Here is a 20742-nt window from a genome sequence, read left to right on the forward strand (position 1 = left end):
TTAAAAACACAATGTACGAATACATCCCTGCCTTGAAAAAACAGAATTGAAATATTACTAGACAGTTTCCAAAGAGGAAAGTCTCCATTTTTAGCTGGATGTGGCCCCACCCTGTATGTATCATTGTTTATTTGTAAGCTTGTTTCCTTTTCTTCTTATCAGAATCTTTCAGCTGTAAATTAAAATAAAGATCCAAGCTATGACGCAGTTACAGGGCTCTTGACTAAGTGATGTGAGGAGTTCTTCATGCAGAGCTTTGAAGCAGGTTTCATTAGATTAATAGTTGGATAATTAGTGACAAAAGATTTCTATGGTTTTGTGGGATAGTTTAATCTTGGTGTAACTCCACTGAAGACAGTGGAATTAGACCAAGGATGAAGTAGGCCCAGTTTACAGTAAATAATTTTTATATATTGCATTGCTAGAACACCCTTCATGCTTTGGACGTGAAAGTGATGTACAAATGACGACCACCCCCACGCTCACCTTGAGCAGAGATGATTCTGTACTCATGGTTTGTGGCTGGGGTGTAGGTAGGCATCAGGATTGTTTCCTTTCCCTAACCCCATAGACCTCTTCTTTTGGTGAATCCAGGGGGTATAAGATCTACATATTTGGAGGTAGTGGGGAGGGCAAAAGCTAGGGGCAGGAGGGTGCAAGCTAGGAGCTTGGCCAAGCTCTGCCAGATCTCACAGCCGAGCATATGGGCCTAAGAAGGATCCATTATTGAAGTCTACCGTTTGTGCCCTCTGGGGTTTGTAACTCTCCTGCACCCACCAAGCTAATAAATGGGTTGAGGGGGATTCTGAGACTAACCAGCTCTTGGGGAGTCAGGCTCCTGCAGAATCTGTGCTGTGCAGGGTAGTACAAGTGAGGGGTTGGTTGGCAAAAGAGCTTCCATTAGTCTCCTGGGGTATGTATGGTTCTCGGGGCTCTGTACATTTGAAGGTTGGAACCTTCAGCTTCTGTGAGTGGGATCAAACTCCTGCACCTGACAGGAGACTTTGTAGGCTACAACTCACTGTGTGCCCACTCCCCGATGTGGGTTGTGTAACAGGCTGACAGTGTTTGCCTGATACATTGCACTTTGGTAGCAGATGTTCAAAAGGATAAATGGGTTCTGCTTACTCACTGAAGCAGTGGCTTGATTACTCCACTTGGATATATGGTAAGTGGGCATGACTTGTGGGGGCGGAGAGGATCTAGGGTGTGGGCAGAGCAATTCTGAGCAAGGTACTCTATGAGCAGCCAAGTGTGGAAGAGAAGATTAGAGCTAAACTTTGTTATCTTATTGTTGAATTCTTGATTAATAAAGGCAAACCCCAGTAAAGGGTCAAATTTGTATTTATCTAGTGCACAGGAATCTGCTTACAATACAGCACAATGGAAGCACAGCCACCTCTGGGGGGGAGGCTGGCAATCAACCTATGCCCAACAGTGCAGGAGAGGAAACTTGGACTGAAGATGCTGGGGTCAACCATTAGACTTACTGAAAATGCCATAATGGGATCTTCAAACCCTTCATTTTTTAAGAGTAACCTCGCTCAGACTCAGTGATCACAGATAAAGGTGGAATCGTTTGAAGGAATCATAGGACTGGAAGGGACTGTGAGAGGTCATCTAGTCTAGTCTAGTCTACTGCACTCATGGCAGGACTAAGTATTATCTAGACCATCCCTGACAGGTGATTGTCTAACTTGCTCTTAAAAATCTCCAATGATGGAGATTCCAGAACCTCCCTACGCAATTTATTCCAGTGCTTAACCACCCTGACAGTTAGGAAGTTTTTCCTAATGTCCAACCTAAATTTCCCTTGCTGCAATTTACACCCATTGCTTCTTGTCCTATCCTCAGAGGTTAAGAAGAACAATTTCTCTCCCTCCTCCTTGTAACAACCTTTTATGTACTTAATAACTGTTATCATGTCCCCTCTCAGTCTTCTCTTTTCCAGACTAAATGGTAAGCATTTGCTCAATATACCCGACAACTTGGCCAACACAAGCAAAGCGTAAGCAGACATACAAGTTGAAAATAATTCACAAATTGACCCTGTTATTGACCATGAGATTAAAAAGTCTGTTACAGACAATCCAGAGGGTTTGCAATATAGCAGATCAGGAAAATTGCTGAAATGCCCTAAGAGACTGATTGAGATGTATTATGGTTGTATTTGAGCAATGTGAAGGGTTGTTAAGTCAGTTATTGTATTTGTAATAGTTTATTAGTTTAATTTAATAGTGGTTTTTTTTTAGTTTAGTCAGGAAATTTAGAAAGGGATCTAGAAAAGGGAAGTTGTAACATAGAGTAAGCCCTCCAGGGAGTATAGAGATGCCAAATTTCCTGAACACTCCAGGTGCAAACTCTGGTTTCAGGTGACACATTTCCTGCTGAGGCAGAAACAAAGAAGCCCAGGACAGGACAGTTGCAGGCTGCAGCTACACAGAGGAGTAGTAAGTTTTGTTAACTCATTTCTGTGCATAGCTCCTGTTCATGATAAAGGATTTATCTTGACACCTGTTTGATCATCAGTAAGATACTTCAAGGGCCATCCCCACGGAGCTCTGTGCCTCCAAACTGGCTGCCAAACATTTGCAGCCTCTTCTGGCCATCCATCAGCATAAGTCCTGCAGAAGTATCCTACACAGGCTGTACTGTTGACCTCTCCTCATATGAGGTTAGTTGATAGCAATGAGGTGATAAACTATTAATGTATCCCAAAAATTCCATGAGATTATTATGGAGGACAATGCCACAGCTGCAGAAGTTAAAGAAACATTGCAGTCCTGTGACTAAGAGAGAATCTGGTGCACCATTAGAATTATGCATCAGAATATGTCAATATTCACACAGAGCAAAGAGGACCTCAGCTTTGAAAGCACCATCCAGTGATCCATGTACAGTGAACACCTTGGAATTCCATCGATCTACTTGGAGAATATAAAGGGCTGAGTCAACCCGGTAAGGACGTGAATCTATGGTTCCTGGGACTCTAGACTGAGTGACTATGAAGGTGTTTCATAGATTTTAAGGCGAGAAAAAAACATTATGATCATCTAGTCTGGACTCCTGCATAACATAGGCCATACAACCTCATCCAGTAATTTCTGCATCAACTTCGTAACTTCTGTTTGAGCTATAGTGTATCTTTTAGAAAGACATCCAGTTTTGATTTAAAGACTTCAGATGATGGAGCATCTACCACATCCCTAACTAGGTTGTTCTAATGGTTAATTACCTCACTATTAAAAAGTTGTACCTTATTTCTAGTCTGAATTTATTTAGCTTCAGCTTCCCAACACTGGATCTCATTAGGCCTTTTTGTGATAGATTAAAGAGACTTCTACTATCAGAAATGTCTTCCCTCTATAGATACTTGTAGACTGAAGCAAGTCACCTCTTTACCTTCTCTTAGATAAATGAAATAGATTGAGCTGCTTAAGCCTCTCACAGTAAGGCATGCTTTCCAGACCTCAAAATCATTTTTGTCTTTTCAGAACCCTTTCCAATTTTGCAACATCCTTTTTGAAATGTGGACACCAGAACTGGACACAGTATTCCAGTAATAGTCTCATTCGTGTCGTATACAGAAGTAATACCATCTCCTTATACTGAAAAACATGTGGAGAGTGAGGGATGGAACTGACCCTGATTCTTTCCTTTATTAAGTTGCAAGTGCTGACAAGGTTTGTGAAAATACTGTGATTTGTGATACATTGTGATTTTCCTACCTAAAATAATGGGGACAAATTCACTGCTGTATTAGGTCAGCACTGCTCCTTTGATTCCACTGCTTATGGCAGTGATTATTTAGGCCCAGGGGCAGTGTTCCCTCTAATTTTTCCCACCCATGTGCAGAATGAATTTTGTTCTATGTACCAATATGGAGGTGATATGTGACACATCACCTCCATATTGGTGGACATAACAAAATTCATGTGGCGTGGTGGGGCCAAGGAGTTCAGAGTGTGGGACAGAGGGTTGGGGTGCAGGGGGGTGAGGGCTCCAGATGGAGGTGCGGGCTCTGGGGTGGTGCCGGGGATGAATGGCTCACGGGTGGGGCAGAGGGTTTGGGTGTGTGGGGGAGTGAGGGCTCTGGCTGGGGGTGCAGACTATGGGGTGGGACTGGGAGTCAGGGGGTTGGGGTGCAGTGAGGCTCCCCGGGGCTACAGTGGGGAGAGAGGACTACCCCCAGCAGCACCTGGGCTGGGGGGGGAAAGGCACCTCTCCCCCGGCCGCAGCAGGCCTGGGTTGGGGGGGGGGGTCAGGGCTGGGGGAGGGGCGTCTGTCACCCTAAGGAATGGTTCGTAGGCGGCCTTTGTTATGTGGAAACGTTCTGCAAATCAGGACTCATGTGCCAATAGAGACAACAGTTTTTCCCCTTGTTGATTTTATACCAATTAATACCCATCACATTTTACACTCTCACAGCTGTCCGATTAACATGCATGGATGCACGTTAGCCATCGTTTGCACACCAGGACATGAATTGGAGGCCCCATAATTAGAGAAATCTGCTATCACTTTAAGAATATCACAGATTCTGAAGTTTGTTCCAATTGCTTTGCTAGCACTGGCTCTCATAAAACAGTTTATTCCAATCAGGGAAGCATCTAATGTGGCTTCATAAACCAATTTGTTCAAGGTAGTGAGTAAATAATATCAGACATATGCATTTCTCATCCTTGGGAAGAACAGGCAAGCTCACTGTAAGCAGGGCACACACAGTCTGACCAAATCACAAACCGTCATCTTCCCTGTGGGTAATTGAGGGATTTATGAGTTATTGACATCACTACCACTGTCGTCCTGTCTTCCTGACAGTATAGCCTAGTGATGATGTGAATCATGAGCCATGGAAAATGGCAGAAGTGAGGCACTTCTAGCTATATAAAGGAAACTTTTATCATCCCAGCTGGATCTGGTCCTCACTATGGAATTGCTTTTCCTGGCAATCACTGAACTAGATTGTGGCTTGGCATGTGTGACCACAGGAAGGAGTTAAGGAGCTATAAAGCAACCCCTTACTCTGTTGTGCTAGCTATCCAGATTGCAGGTAGCAGGATAGGGAGTAAAGCAGCTTCTGTGGGGCTGCTGCATTCCCCCAATGTTCAATTGGAAGAGAGAGGACAGGATGGGGTGCGTGATATACCTATCTCATAGATCTGGAAAAGACCCTGAAAGGTCATTGAGTCCAGCCCGCTGCCTTCGCTAGCAGGATCAAGTACTGATTTTGCCCCAGATCCCTAAGTGGCCCCCTCAAGGATTGAACTCACAACCCTGGGTTTAGCAGGCCAATTCTCAAACCACTGAGCTCTCTCTCCCCCAGAAAGTGTTAGCTAATGTAGCTATACTGGTACTCTGGGGGAAGTATGCCGCACCAGTACAGACCAGGTATAAACCTGGTGCAGACTTCTTCCTCCTAGAAGCAAGGGGGACCTTGAAGAAAACTGAATCACAGTCTGCCTTCTGATCTGCTCCGGTCACTACAACAATGTGCTACCACTTGCTCAGGGCTCATGGCAAAACCATGACTGAGCCCATAGTGAGTGCAAAGGGATCTATTTCCAGACATCCAGGTTGCTGTTGAAAACTATCCATTTTGAGGAGCTAACCACTGACTGGCATTGGTTAGGTGCCGCACATTGCATTTGTTTTAGCATTTTGGCTAACCCTAAAATATACCCTTACTAACTGGACAGTGTGTTGCAGGTAGAGTTACTTCATTAGCAGAAGCACCAAGAGCCCTGAAAACTTGTAACGGTGGAGTGCAAACACATGAGGCTGAAACCTCTTTTGCCTGAGTTTTGATTATAACCCCTCATATGCGCCATGCTGGTTTCCCCCCTCCTTTTTAAGAAATGGAAATGACTGAATTTAATGCTGGTTAAAGATGCTGGCCTGACAGCCTTGGAGGTTGAAGTTCAGAATATGCTGTGGCAGTCCAGACTTCCCCTCTCCTTCGCCAATGTGCCTCAGTCCTACTCTGAAGGGAGCACTCTAGGAGCAAGAGACTAGTTCAGTCACTGGCCTCCCTGCTCAGACTGCCTATAATGCTACTAATTAATGCCAATAGTGATGGTGCACACTGTGACATGTACACCTGGGTGCTAGGAACTGGTCTGTGGCCATCAGCCTATTTCACACAAACCACCAACTAGTAACAGCTTCCATCTACTTTTTATTTAAGCCAGGTTAGAATCTTTTTCCTAGAGGTGAAAGGCTTTAGAGCCCATTACCAATCCCCTGAGCCTTCTAATTGCTGAAACGTAATGAAAAGTGATCTCAGTGTAAGGACCATGCAAGCAAGAGAAATACAGAATACGCAATAGTATTTATCATGAGCTTATTAAAGTATATTTTTATTGTTGGCTTACACTGCACTCATAAGAGTAACAAATATAAGGCATCTGCATGCCCAAAAGCATAATGTACAGCTATGCATCAGGTAGTCACCATTTCTATTATTTGCGAATTTACTTTTTCCTTTTGGGTCACATGTCTGGAATAAGGTACGGCTAGTACATTTTCAGTCATAATAAATAAATACAGAAATATACAGAACAAAAAAGAACAACAAATCCTGAGGACAAATCCCACCAAACAACGTTCTCAAGGGACTTCCCTTTGTCACCTTTTTTGACATTTAGAGTCTTTTACTGTTCCATTTTATACTGTATTGCCTGTATGTATGTTTTCTCCTTGACTGTTCAGCTGTATATTCCAAAAGAGAAGACCATGCTGAATAAGATTCCTGAGATTTAACCGGAAATGCATAGATCGTTTTCCCTATTATCACTGTGAGCCTGATCCAAAGCCCAGTGAAGTCAGTGGGAATCTTTTAATAGGTTTTAGATCAGGCCCTATGTGCCATACATATGAGAACTGATTTGCGTGTGCTGGGAACATAGAAAATTCTATTCCGTTATTTTCCTCTTTTAAAAGGGGATATGGTCTGTACCAGGTTCCTTTTTAAAATTGTTTTTACAAAGTATATCCTAAGTACAATTTCCTCTGCTGTACACATAGCTGGTGTTTGTTTCAATATTCTTTCAACAATGTTTATAATGCTGGGGGCAGAGACATAATATGTTCCTATGAACTCTTTCTTTTACTCTCTTCAGCAATCTTTGGCCAGATTCTGATCTCAGATACTTCTGGAGTAACACCACTGAAGTGAAGTTGATAGATTTACTTCAGATTTGCATGGGTGTAACTGAGTTAAGAACTTGGCTCCTAAAAGTCAACCTTGTCCTGTCCTAGTCTCCATGGACAGGACAAGGTTGGAATGTTTACATGATCATGTATTAGATTGTTATAAGCTGTGTTTGCATACATATAAATAATTTCTTACATATAGTGCTATATATTTTTAGTCATTCCTTTAATTCTAACTGCATATTTTACATTTCCCCACATCGGGGAAACATCTTTTATGTAACCCAGTCTTTTGGTTTTACTCAATATTGGATCAAACCCCTAGATCTAATCACCTCCAATCTATAGGAAATGTCTGTAAATGGAGCCCATCACAAACGCAATATATATTTTAAATAACCATATGAAATCTTCAAGTGAGTTTCAGACACTTGATGTACAAGTGAAATCCACAAATGCTCCCTCACCATCCCGCACACCTGATTTCCCATCTTGAAATACTGGTGTCAGATTCTTTCATCATGTACAAAAGCCACTTTTCTATTCTAAGCTTCCATTTACTGGAGATAATTGAACCACTCTAATGCATTGATCTGTAAAGTGCTTTGCAATATCTTCGGTATGAAAGGAGGCAAAAACCAAATTCTGATCTATAAACTACTAAAAAAGTTCATCTCTTTGGTGAGAGAATAATGATTCTCTCACCAAATCTCAGTTTTCTTGCCAGTGTCTTACACATGGTAACACATGGGGGCTGGAAGGATTTTTGGGACTGGAAAAAACATCAGAGACTAAGCTGGCTGAGAACCCCCAATTGACAAGATATCCCTTTCCCACCAATCATATCTCCTTTTAAATATTTCCTGATAAACATCTCGATCCATTCCTGAGAGCAGATGCCTTTTAAAAAAAATGGATTATATTGCCTGCAAAGTGAGGAAGGCTTCTGTGGTTTATTATAAAACCCAAACTCTTCTGCATTGCTTTTACCACAGAGGTTTCCTGATGGATTTGGAACTGATCCTTGCAGAGGCCTAGCATACAGCATGGTATTAGCCAGACAAATAAGGACACAGATGCTGCTAGCTCTCCCACCAGCAGTCACGGGTTAGAGAAATTTCAAAAGAAAACATGTAACATATGTCATGCAGGTGAGATGTCAGAATCTGGCTTGCTGAAGGATTTTCCATTGGCCATTGTTATTATGGACCCTGAGATGCAAGGCCCGATTCACTGCTTCATTACACAAGTAAGACACCACTGATTTCAATGGGTATAACGCAGGAGTGGGCAAACTATAGTCAGGGGGGCCACATCTGGCTCTCCAGACGTTTTAATCCAGCCCTCGAGCTCCTGCTGGGAAGTGGGATCCGGGGCTTGCCCGGCTCTGGCGCTCCAGCCGGGGAGCGGGGTCAGGGTCTTGCCCCCCTCTGCATGGCTCCTAGAAGCAGCGGCATGTCCCCTCTACAGCTCTAACGCATGGGCAGCCAGGGGACTCCGCACGCTGCCCCTGTCCCAAGTGCCACCCCCGCAGCTCCCATTGACCAGGAACCACAGCCAATGGGAGCCGCAGGGGCAGCACCTGCAGACAGGGCAGTGTGCAGAGCTGCCTGGCTGCACCTCTGGGTAGGAGCCGGAGGGGGGAATGCCACAGTTTCTGGAAGCTGCTTGAGATAAGCGCTGCCCGGAGCCTGTCCCCTGATCTCCCTCCCGCCCTCCGAGCCCCTCAGTCCCAGCCCAGAGCACCCTCCTGAACCCCAAACCCCTCATCCCTAACCCCACCCCAGAGCCCGCACCTCTAACTGGAGCCCTCCTGCCCTCCTGCAACCCAACCCCCAATTTCATGAGCATTCATGGCCCACCATACAAATTCCATACCCATACGTGGCCCTCAGGCCAAAAAGTTTGCCCACCCCTGGTATAACGGACTGGTGAACCAGGCCTATAGCCTTCAAATCCTGAGACGAATCCTCCAGGCATTCTGAATAAAGCAGCCTTCCAGCAAGTGGATTCCTGGAGGGTCAATATGATCACTGTGTGTATCTTGCTTGGTTGTTGATGCTTTTTATTTTTCAGAAGACAAGTGTATTGGGCTAGAGAGTTCTGAATTGAGCTACGCTGTGGTGGGGCAGATCCCCAGCCACATCAGGAAGGCATTAAAGGAGAACAATCAGCTCCAGCCCAGCTTGTTGAACTTGGAGGTGGACAGGTTCTTAGGCAGGAGGATCCCTGCTCAGTGCAGGGTAGCACTCTGAAGAAGCAAACTGCAACTGAGAGCTCTCTAGTTCCCAGCTCCTGGAAGAAGGTGTTGCTGACTGGTGATATAGCTTGAGAGCCTTGTCTGCCCAGGCCCTCTCAGAAAGGAGGAGGGCTGGTATTTTTTTTTTCTTTCTTGTGTGGCTTCCTGAAGGCCCAGGACTCTCCTTTTTATGGGTAGTGGCAGCATATGGATGCCCTCAACCCCAAGTCAAGAGCAGTGCCTACCCTCTCCTCAAGAGGGTGCTAGAAAGGTACATTATAGGAGGTTTTTGTAAAGCCATATGTTCCCTAAGGTAGGAATAGAGCATTGTGGCCTGTTACTATCATTTTGAAAGGTAAGAGTTTGGAGTAGTATCTGCAGAAATTAACCCCACAATTAAGACTTAATTATGCAATGCAATAGCTCACTTAGCCTTGTAATGATGATATGTTATGATGAAAGAGTTCCTAACAGATGGCTTCAATTCTCCAAGCTCTGATGCATTGTTAATTTCAGACGGCTTCCGGAATTTAAAAGCAAATGTCTCCCTACCTTGGCAAGTCAGATAAAGCAGTAGCAATCTGCCCTCAAATATGGCAGGCAGGATTTGTGACAAAATCCTATGCACAAAGTGCTGCCAAATGCACAAACGGCTAAAGTGTGACTTAGACTTTACCCCCACGCCAGGGAGTAAGAACTGTTTACTCCTGCTTGGGATACCCAGACCTGGGATCCAGACACACAGGAATAAATTGGGCTATTGCCCACTTATGCCTTTCCCTGGAACAGGTGGATGGAGAGGATCAGCAAATGAGTGGACTGTATTCAGTAACTCCTCACTTAACGTCGTAGTTATGTTCCTGAAAAATGCAACTTTAAGTGAAACAATGTTAAACGAATCCAATTGTCCCATAAGATTTAATGTAAATGCAGGGGGTTAGGTTCCAAGGAAATTTGGGGGGGGCAGACAAAAGGCATTATACTGTACTGTGGTTGGGAAGTGCCCCTGGCTTACCCCACACAGGCACAGCCCGCTGAAGGCAAGGACGCTAGTAAGCACCTTTGCAGCAGCAGCGGCAGCTTCCCCGGAGAACAGGCTCAGATATTGCCAGGAATGCTCCAGGCCCGCCTCTTCCTGTCCCTGCTCCACTCCAGGCCCACCTCCTCTCCGGAGCACGCCACCCCCCCCCCCCCCCCCCCGCCCAAAGTCCTAAGCACCGCCAAACAGCTGTTTAGCGGTGCTTAGGATTTTCTGGGAGGAATGGAGATGTGGGGCTTCCCTGCTCCTCTCCCTCCCTCCCAGCACTTCATGCTTAGGACTTTCTGGGAGGGAGGGGCAGGAGCGGGGAAGCCCTGCATCTCCGCTCCTCCCCCTCCCTCCCAGAAAGTCCTGAGCGCCACCAAACAGCTGTTTGGTGGTGGTGGAAGCACTGGGAGGGAGGGGGAGGAGGCGGAGAAGCGGAACTTGTGCAATGCTCCCTTGTAAAGTCACTGCTCTTCCACAGAATCTTACAAGCAGGCAGCCAAACGACATTATAAGGGAGCATTGCACAACTTTAAATGAGCATGTTCCCTAATTGAGCAGGGACGTAACATTGAAACAACGTTAAGTGGGACAATGTTAAATGAGGAGTTACTGTATTTGACAGAGGGTCCTGTGGCACCTTTGAGACTAACAGAAGTACTGGGAGCATAAGCTTTCGTGGGTAAGAACCTCACTTCAGATGCAAGACAGAAAAATTCTACCCTATGATGAGCTGGGACATATGAATTTTCAGATCCACTAACGTATGTGTCAGGGCTGGCACTTTAAAATGTATAATGGGATGTTAGGGCTTGTCTAGATGGGGACATCCAGAAAAATTAATCTGAATTAACTAAGGGTGTGAATTTGCACCAGATTAGTTAAACCACATTAAATTCCTGTGTGAACACCCTCATTTGGAATTAACATGGCCTTAATCGGGTTTATTTTAAATTCAAGGCTATGTTAATTCTGAAGGAGGGTGTGCACACTGGGATTTAATGTGGTTTAACTAATCTGGTGCAAATTCACATCTTTAGTTAATTTGGATTAATTTTCCTGGATGGCCCCGGGGATGTAAACTCTTAGTTTCAAGCATCATTTATGGAAGGACTAGCTTCTCTCCTTTATGCCAGAGTTTCTGAAACTGTGGTCCATGTGATGATGTGTGGAGCACTTGCTGGTGGTTTGCAAAAAACTAGCTGGACACAGGGTGCTGGCTCTCCCTCTTATTCCTGGTTGCTAAACTGTTTTCAAAGGAAGTTAAAAACAAATTGTGTACACTGGTAACATTATTTTTTCATGTTAGCAAATGCTGTATGTACAACAGTGATATTGGGTAAAACTTTAAAAAGTGTCAGTGACTTATGAACCCAAGTCCCATTTTCAAAAGTGACAGAGGAATCAAAGTCCCATTCACTTGTACGTTGACCTAAGTGCTTAAGTCACTTTTGAAAATGGATTCCTAAGCCACATAAGCACCTTTTTGAAAATTGTACTGTTATGAGATTGCAAATGGGAGAGGAGTTTGATCACTAGACAATCTTTGTATGAAAATATGGCTCTGTGGTGTATTGAAAACTATTAAAGCTACCAGTTTAAGGGCTTTCCTGGTCATGATGGCATGCTGTAGAGAAGCATGTGATTTGCATCTTCAGCCATCAATCTGTAAACTCTGGAGCAAGATGGAGTGAGTTGTGCCTTAGATAGAAAACTACACTCTCTCTCTCTCTCTCTCTCTCTCTTTGGCAATTGTGTGTTAGAGTTCTGTATTCTTAGAAATAAAGTAGTTTACCTTAAAGCCTTTCAGGAAGCATGTTTTGTTCTGTTTGTAACTCTGTGTGTCTGCCATGAACATAACAGGTTCAACTATTTCATAAAAGCCTGTGAGGGATCTCTGCTAATTGAGGAGATGGGACTCTTCAGAAAGCCTCCCTCAGACTTTAAGGCTTTGATCTTGCAAACACCTAAGTATGTGAGTAACTTTCTTCATATGAGAAGTCCCACTGAAGTGTGTCAATGTCTGCAGGAGAAGAACCTTAATGTGATGACATTAGTGATAATGAGGAGCTTGCATGTTGCATCTCAAGTGAAAGCTCTGAAAAGCAGACCAGCTCTTTTTTGTGTGTGTCTTTTAAAAATCACTTAAATAATCCTTACCTGTGTTACTAATAAATAACACTCATTGGGCCCTGACTCTGCAATCAGGGCCGGCTCTAGCGTTTTGCCGCCCCAAGCACCAAAAAAAAAAGAAAAAGCTGCTATCGGCGGCAATTCCGCGGTAGGTCCTTCGCTCCGAGAGGGAATGATGGCCTCACCGCCAAATTGCCGCCGAACGGCCAGACGTGCTGCCCCCCCCTCTTCATTGGCTGCCCCAGGCACCTGCTTGCTACACTGGTGCCTGGAGCCATCCTGTCTGCAATTGGTTCCATGCATGGGCTCAAGGGTCCATACACAGAGCTCCACTGAAGTCAAGTGGGGCTCTGTACAGGCAAAAGGGTCCAGCTGTGTGGACCTGAATGCAAGATCAGGGCCTAGATGATAAAAACTGATGGCATTTAAAAACATTAATTTACTTTTCTAAACTGCTTATGCTCTTTATGCCAAATCCTGACATCCTTACTTGGCTCATACTCATCCACAACTTCCATGAAACAAACAGGAGTTTTGCCTGGGTAAGGACAGAATAAAAGCTGACTAAGGTGCTGATGTTTTCATTCATTCTTTATTTCTTGTTTTTCACCTGATGAGGATGATTGAATCACGGTAGTTAAAGTTTCATTTTTTAGCTCTCCTGTACCAGCCCGGTGCCATAACTTTGTTTTTTCCAACACTGTAGTAGAAAGCTTAAAACCCCCGCAAAACTTTTCACATTAGTTGCGTATCTCCACCTGCTTCTGCTCCCCTATCTGCTTGTATGTGTGTGTTCATTTTTTTTTTTTTTAACAAAGCCTAAATTTGGGGCCAACGGCTATTTTTAGGTGTTAGTCCCACCACTTTTAGCTGGCAGAAGTCTAGTATGGCCAAACACAAGAAGAGAGAGAAGTTGCTGGACAGCAAAGGAAAGCTGCACAAAAAGAATCACAGGGACTTCACATGGAGTCAGCCAAGTGCTTGTGTTTTGTTAACTCACCTCACCATTTTCTACTTGGAGCATATGAGAGAAAACCTTGCTATAGTGGCACTTCCCTGTGTCACTTTATCTTCCATAATGTGGGGTCTGATCCAATCACAGTTGCACAAGAAAGGATGTTTTGAAGGATGAACATTATAAGATATCTGGCCAGAAGCATTTCTCATGAAATACATAAAATATTAAACCCATTCATGGAAGTCTAAGACAGGCTTCTTTACCACTTGGGGCCTGTATAACACCCAGGTGGGACCCGGAATGCTTGCATTACCTTTTTATTTACAACCTTGAAAACAAGTTAATGCAATGACTGCATGGGATTTTCAGTTAGATTCTCCATATGTTTGTTCCAGCTCCAACTAAAGTGTCTCTCATCCACTCAGCAGGGCTGCAGGAACATCTCCTGGCACAGAGAACACAAAGACTCCTGCACTCTCAGTGCTCCCCCAATGACTGCCAACCTGTGTGGTGCTGGAGGGAGAAAGCAGGAAGAAGACGACTGTGTGCCTCTGCGTCTCCTTGCTGAAAGGTGTAGACGGGCATTTCCCTGAGAACAGGATTTACGGAGAGAACAGGCTCTCTTGAGCCCTTTTCCCACAAGCCTGTTCCCCAGAGTCCCTGTTCCCTTGTCTGGACTCACAGGACTCTCACAAATGTCAGTCCAAGGCACTCTTTGTATACAAAGTATAACGGTGGATACTTTAGTAGTCTAGTCATTCGCCAGTAGCTGATGTACTTGAACACTATCTCTAGCACATAGGCTGGTGGGCCCTTAGCTCAGTGGGGCCTTATTGTCGTAAGTCTGAAAACCACTGCACTAAGAGGCTGATTCCACTGTGTTCATTAGACCAACCTTCATGCGGCACAAAGCTGGTGATAAAGTTCTGGGTAAGGACTGGTTTAGGGAAAATAATGAGATTGACGATCCTTCCCTAAGGGAGGGCAGGGTGTCCATTTCTGTCGAACAAGCTGCTGTTAGGTCAGTGTGTGACAGTTTGTGACCTTATGTTTACCAGTTTTACAAGACTATGATAAATTCTGCCCAAAGTATGCCTGGTGAGGTATCACTTGAAAACTTATAATCTGCTGAACATTCTTCTCCTGGTAAAATGTGTGGCAACACTGTATGTAAAGTGTTAAGATTCTAGTGTATGACTTTATGGAGACATATTCCAAGTTTAGAAAAGCAGGTACAGACCAGTTCCTCAGAGACAAAAGGCAAACTGACACCTCAGCCAGGTGTCCACACAATCAGATGGACTATCACTGGATTAAGTGGCCATTCTTTGGCAGGAAGAAGGGTGAAGCAAGAGATTTATGTCTTGGAAATGGAACATCTGTGGGTTCTCATTTAAACAGATTGGCTGTCACTTGAGCTGGAGATTTTCAAAGAGGAGGAAAAGATATAAAAATGAGGAACAGAGGCCCCAAATCACCTCTCGCCCCTCATCTCTACTCCATGGCATCAAGGACATTTGAAAGACAAAGAACGCATCATTGAACTGGGGGAGGGATCCTGGCTGAACTGTAAGCATATGGAGAGAGAAATCTTTTCGCTTTGAATTCACTTAGGTTGATAAGTTAGGTTTTAGTTTGCATTTTGCCTTTTATTTCTTTGTAACCAATTCTGACTTTTATGCCTCATTACTTGTAATAATTTAAAATCTATTTTCTGTAGTTAATAAACTTGTATTGTTTTATCTAAACCAGTGTTTGTTTGGACTGAAGTGTTTTGGGAAGCTCCATTTGAGATAACAAGGTTGGTGCATATAATTTTCTATTAATGAAATGATGGACTTTCTATCAGCTTGTGTTGTCCAGGAGGGTGCTGGGCAGTGCAAGATGCCCATTTCTGGAGACAAGTCTGGGACTATGAATCTGCTGGTGTTACTCTGCAATATAATTCAGGAGTGGCTAACCTTGAACACTCCTATAACTCAACTGGGAGTAATTTACATGCTAGACGGAGTGTGAGCAGGCCAGCCATGGTAGTTCTCACAGCAAAGCAGTGTAAAAGGCACCCCAAGTTGGAGAACTGAGAGGACACAGCTGTCAATCAATCCAGATTGTACCCAGGGTAATGTCACCGTCTGTGATCAAGAAATGCCCTCCTGATATTGTCTGTCACTTTGCCTCTAATCCATCCATTTCAGACAAGATAATAGACAATGGTAGCAAGGCAGCTCCGGCATGATCTGGAATCTTTGGGTTTCTGGCTTGGCGATAATATGGAGACAGTGTTAGTTTGTGTGGTTGTCTATTGCTAGGAGATAAACACAGACCGATGTTTTTGTTGATTTTTACATTTGCCAGCAGCCTTTGATATCACTGACTGCAAGGTTTTGGTGAGTTGACCCTGAAAGGTGTGGATAGGATTGCGCTTTTCTGGTTAACAAAGGAAGGGTGGCCTTGTAGCTAAGCACTGCACTGGAACTCAGCAGTTTGGATTAAATTCCCTTTCTGCCAATCAGTACCCATGTGACTTTGGATGATTTATCTGGGTGAGATCCTCATCCCTGCTCCATATTCTTTGTACCATGTAAAAGAGCCAGAGTGGTATCAAGGGGCCTGAAAAGCCCAGTATCCACCAAGGGAGGATTTCTGTTGGTCAGGAACTGTGGAAGACCGCTGTAAGGCTGCCTCCCAGGAACCCTCTGGCAAACCCTAGTGTAGGGGGTGTGACAGGAGTGAGAACTGGACCTGCAGCCTGGAAGGCTATGAGGCTACTGTAACTTAGACTGGGGCAGTGCCATGGGACAAATGGCTCTTTGATGGGAAGAAGGGCCTGGTTACTCATGACAACCATCTGAACTTCACCTTGGAGCAACTGGGTACTCCAGGTCTAAGTTCCCTCTAAGCTACGCGGCCATGCAGCTGTCTATTAAGCCCCGTGCAGGGGCTCAGGGATGCGGCGGGGAGAGATGCCTGTCCCCCAGCACAGACCTGCCGCGGCGGGGAGAGGCGCTCCTCCCTGCCGGCCCCAGCACGGACCTGCCCTGGACTTGCCACGGCCAGAGGAGAGGAGCCTCTCCCTCCACCCGGTCCATCCCAGCCAGAGCTGCCACAGCCGGGGAGAGGCGCCTCTCCCCCGGCCCCAAGCTGCTGCAGCGAGAGAGGGCTGGGGGGAGTCCTCTCTCCCACTGCACCCCCAGGGCAGCCTGTACCCCAAATCCCTCATCCCTGGCCCCACCCCAGAGCCCACATCCCCTCGTACCCCAACCCTCTGCCCCAGCCCTGAGCCCCCTCTCACACCCCGAATCCCTCGGCCCCACCCCACCACATGAATTTTGGTATGTGCACCAATATGAAGTTGATTCTGCACATGGATGTAAAAAATTAGAGGGAACACTGCGTCCAGGTGGTTGTTTATTGGCCAGTTAGTAGTGGAGTGCCTGATCCCTCTAAGAAAAATATCTGAGCAGTCTGGGGGCAGGGGAGTTCTCCAGGGAGGAAGTGCCTTTAGAGTAAGAATAGGCCTGGGTGAAAGAGAAACTGAGGCACGATCCCAGGATGGGCTCTTGGACAGGCAGGGACATACCCTGAGACAGCCCTGCTTATGTCTACATTGGCTATCTACTCATGTTGCTGAAACCCGTGCTGCTGTATTTTCAGTGCTATCTGTAGCCATGCTAGCTCGGGTAAAGCTAGTGCAGATATGCCTACCCGGACTGCAATCACACTAAATTATGCTGGGGGATGCTCCAGACCCCAAAGCAGCCCAAGAGGGGGCAAGAGTGGCACAAAGGCACTATAGGCATGGCTTCCCCTGTCTGAGTTTATTGAATAGCACCCTCTGTGCCTAAAATGCTCCCCTACTTGATGGAGTACTGGATGGAATAATAATTAATTTACACTGGATTATCAAATGCTATGGTGTGGGGGCTGTGTAAGTACATAGAGGGAGACTCATATTGTAGGGGTATTCCTGGATCCCTGATTGATCCTACAGCCCCAGGTGGCAACAGTGGCTAGAAGTGTCCTTTTTCATTTGATTCTTGCTCAAAGACTGTAACTATTTCTCTTTTATATGGACCTTGCCTGTGTCATTCAGGCCAACGAGATTAAATTACTGATATGTACTCTACATGGAGCTATGCTGGAACAACACTTATTAGGTGATGCTGAATGCAGTGGTGTGCCAGCTTAATGGCCTTGCTTTAGGCAGATTGTTACACCAAAGACTGCATTGGTTCTTATTCACTTCTGGGTGTAATTTAATTCAAACATTTAAAAAACAAATTGTAAACAATGAGTGGGGAACTCATTGCCACAAGATACTATAGCAGACATAAGCTTAATAGGTTTCAAAAAAAGATTAGACATATATATTATAAGAACATCTGCAACTACATTAGACTGGATAAAATATTTGGGAGATATAAACCCTTATGCTTGAAGGCATAAGTCAACCACTAACTGATGAGGTTTAGGAAGAAATTTCTCCTTTGGGCAGACTATTCCATAATTGTCTAGAAGGGATTTTACTCTGAAGCACTGGGTTCAAGCCACTGTTGGAGACAGGGTACCAGCCCAGATGGATCACAGATCTGATTTCTATCTTTCTGACTTTAAAATCTGGGGTGATGAGTCTACATACAAAACTAGAGTCTGTGGTAGAGAAAGGAATCTTGTGGGAAATACGAGCCACTCATTTGCAATGGTGACACAGACTGACTACCCATGGGCATACTGAAAACCCAGTCAACAACTTTCCCAACAGTCATCAGGCACACTTGGTCAAATTAAGACGATCACTGGTCATTTTTGACTGTTATTCTCTTAGTGCAAAGTACCATAAGGTCACAGCACCATGAACAGTAACCACAACACATGGGATTCATTGGCCAGCAATCTTCCTCAATGCCTTGCAATCTTTGCACAGCTTTGAGTTGTGTGCCATGCCACATCCCATCCAGTCAGCCACATTATCAAACCACACTTGTTGTGGGAACACCCTGCTGCTGGCCCCTGGCCCCAGTCCCTACAAAACTAGCTTCAGCAACCTTCCTCTGCTCATCCAGCCCACATATCCCACAAACTTTGTTTTCTTTCTTTTGGTGATATTGGATATCACTCCAGTTATGCTGTAAATTCAGGTGATTACCTATTTGTTAGTCATGTGCAAGGTATAGCTAATGCTCAGCAAGTGCCTGTAGCATTTCGATTTGGTAGGGCCCTAGACATAAGACATTCACCTCTTTGTGAGTGCCTCCTGTTGGGTGGGTCTGGTGCTGCAGTCTTTTTTTTCTCCTGACACCCCCTTTACGTTGTCAGCCTCATTAGGCAGATCTTCAGTGGCTCAGTCCTTCAGCCAAGTGAAATCAGAAAGCCTCTTTTATGTCCTGTTTCCTTAGTGTCCATGTCTTGCTTGCCTATAGCAAAATGCTGAAGACAAGAGAGTGCATCAATTTCATTTTACACTTCACAGTAATACTTTTGCTTCTGCAAATTTGGCTGACTTGCTGGAATAGCAGTCATGAGTCTAATTCTACATCAGATCTCTAAGTGATCTTTAGTGTCACTTGTAGTCCTGCTACCCACATATTTGAAGTGCTCAATACACTTCAGTGCCTCTTCAGATTTGGGTTGGTATACCTTTGCCATTTCAACAGACTTAGATGTCACCATTGTAAATTTGTGTTTTTGTGTGATATCTTTAGATCTAATTTCTCTGCTTCCATTGCTACTCTTTGTCGCAATTTCTGTACCTCTTCTTGCAACAGTCCAATCAGGTCAATATCAAAAGTACAGATGACTAATTTTTCATTCACCAATGGGAACACACTCCTGTAGGATTCCATTAGTGGCTGCTCTTAACATTCCTTCAAGATAGCAGTTGAAGAGTCAGTGAGAGCATGCATCTCTGTCTGACTCCGATCCTCAGATCAAACCAATTATTCTGCTCACAAACACTGAAGCTGTCATGCTTCTGTAGAGGATTTTGTCTCAGCCTTATTACATTTTCACTTGCTCTGACCAGCCATAAGATTGCCTAGATAGATTTGTGCCATATGCTGTCAGATGCCTTTACAAAATCCACAAAGACATGCACCACCTTCTCATCATTCTCCACCACTTTCTCACCTAGCGCATGCAGATTGAATATTTGCTCCACCCATAGTTGAGCTATGTGAGTTGAGAGAAACAGAATCTTGAAATGTGCTGGATGCTCTTGCCCACTCTCTTTCATAGATTACACATTCTTTTTTTTTTGCACTGCCTACCGGCTTGGGAGCTCCCAATAGCTGGTTATTAACATTTTAATCTCTTATCCTTTAAACAGTAACAAACATTATTACATCCCTCTATTCGGCTTGTGATGTTTTATCACACAAATAATACTAACAACTTCCTGGCTAAAATCTATGCTTTATGAATTACTGAACAAAATCCAACTAACTGAGTTCACACTGATGCCTGGCAAAGGGATATTAATAAACCCAGTAACTTGTATAAATACACTAAAAGTGAAACTCACAGGCTCTTGCCCCCGGATTGTATATGATGTTTAGCATTATAACCCATACATTGTATATAAAATGGCCATTAACCTAATGCAGGGGTTCTCAATATTTTTCTAACCTCCCCCTTTCCCCCCCCCCCCGCAACATGCTATAAAACTCCATGGCTCACCTGTGTCACAATAATGGGTCTTCTGCATATAAAAGCCAGGGCTGGCATTAGAGGATAGCAAGCAGGGCAATTGCTTGGGGCCTCATGCCACAGGAGCCACCGCAAAGCTACATTGCTCAAGCTTCAGCTTCAGCCCAGGTGGCGTGGCTCAGGGGCCGGGCTTTAATCCCATGCGATGGGGCTTCAGCTTTCTGCCCTGGGCCCCAATACGTCTAATGCTGGCCCTGCTTGGTGGCCCCCCCCTGAAACCTGCTCATGGCCCCCAGGGGCCCTCGGACCCCTAGTTGGGAACCACTGACCTAATGGACTGTGTCCCTGATCCTCAAAGGTATTTAAGCTTCTAACATTAATTTAAATCAATGGAAGTTTGAGGATCTGAGCCTGTGTGGTGGAGGAACTGTGGTCAGGCTGGTAATCTGATACATAGATGCTGGAACGGCCCAAAAGTTAGAAGATTTTGGCTTGTTGTAGAAAGGCAATGCAATTGAATTATAAACTAATCTTGAGAAATCTCCCATGTTAACACAGCTAGTGGGCAAAATACTTTATTATATCTTT

General features: G+C 44.7%; 2 long non-coding RNA genes across 2 annotated transcripts in view; one reads left to right on the plus strand and one right to left on the minus strand.

Moving 5' to 3' along the window:
* LOC117874354 overlaps positions 1–20742 on the minus strand; it is a 37638-nt gene that overhangs the window by 11054 nt on the left and 5842 nt on the right. The window contains exon 2 of the long non-coding RNA XR_004644958.1: positions 18747–18936. This is a non-coding gene — a long non-coding RNA (uncharacterized LOC117874354). The remainder of the gene's footprint in view (positions 1–18746; positions 18937–20742) is intronic.
* Positions 1900–15190, plus strand: LOC117874353. Its single transcript, XR_004644957.1, has 4 exons — positions 1900–2958; positions 3495–3683; positions 12282–12393; positions 13938–15190. It is a non-coding gene; the product is annotated as an uncharacterized LOC117874353 (long non-coding RNA).

The sequence above is a fragment of the Trachemys scripta genome, chromosome 3 (assembly GCF_013100865.1).
Source record: "Trachemys scripta elegans isolate TJP31775 chromosome 3, CAS_Tse_1.0, whole genome shotgun sequence".
NCBI lineage: Eukaryota > Metazoa > Chordata > Testudines > Emydidae > Trachemys > Trachemys scripta.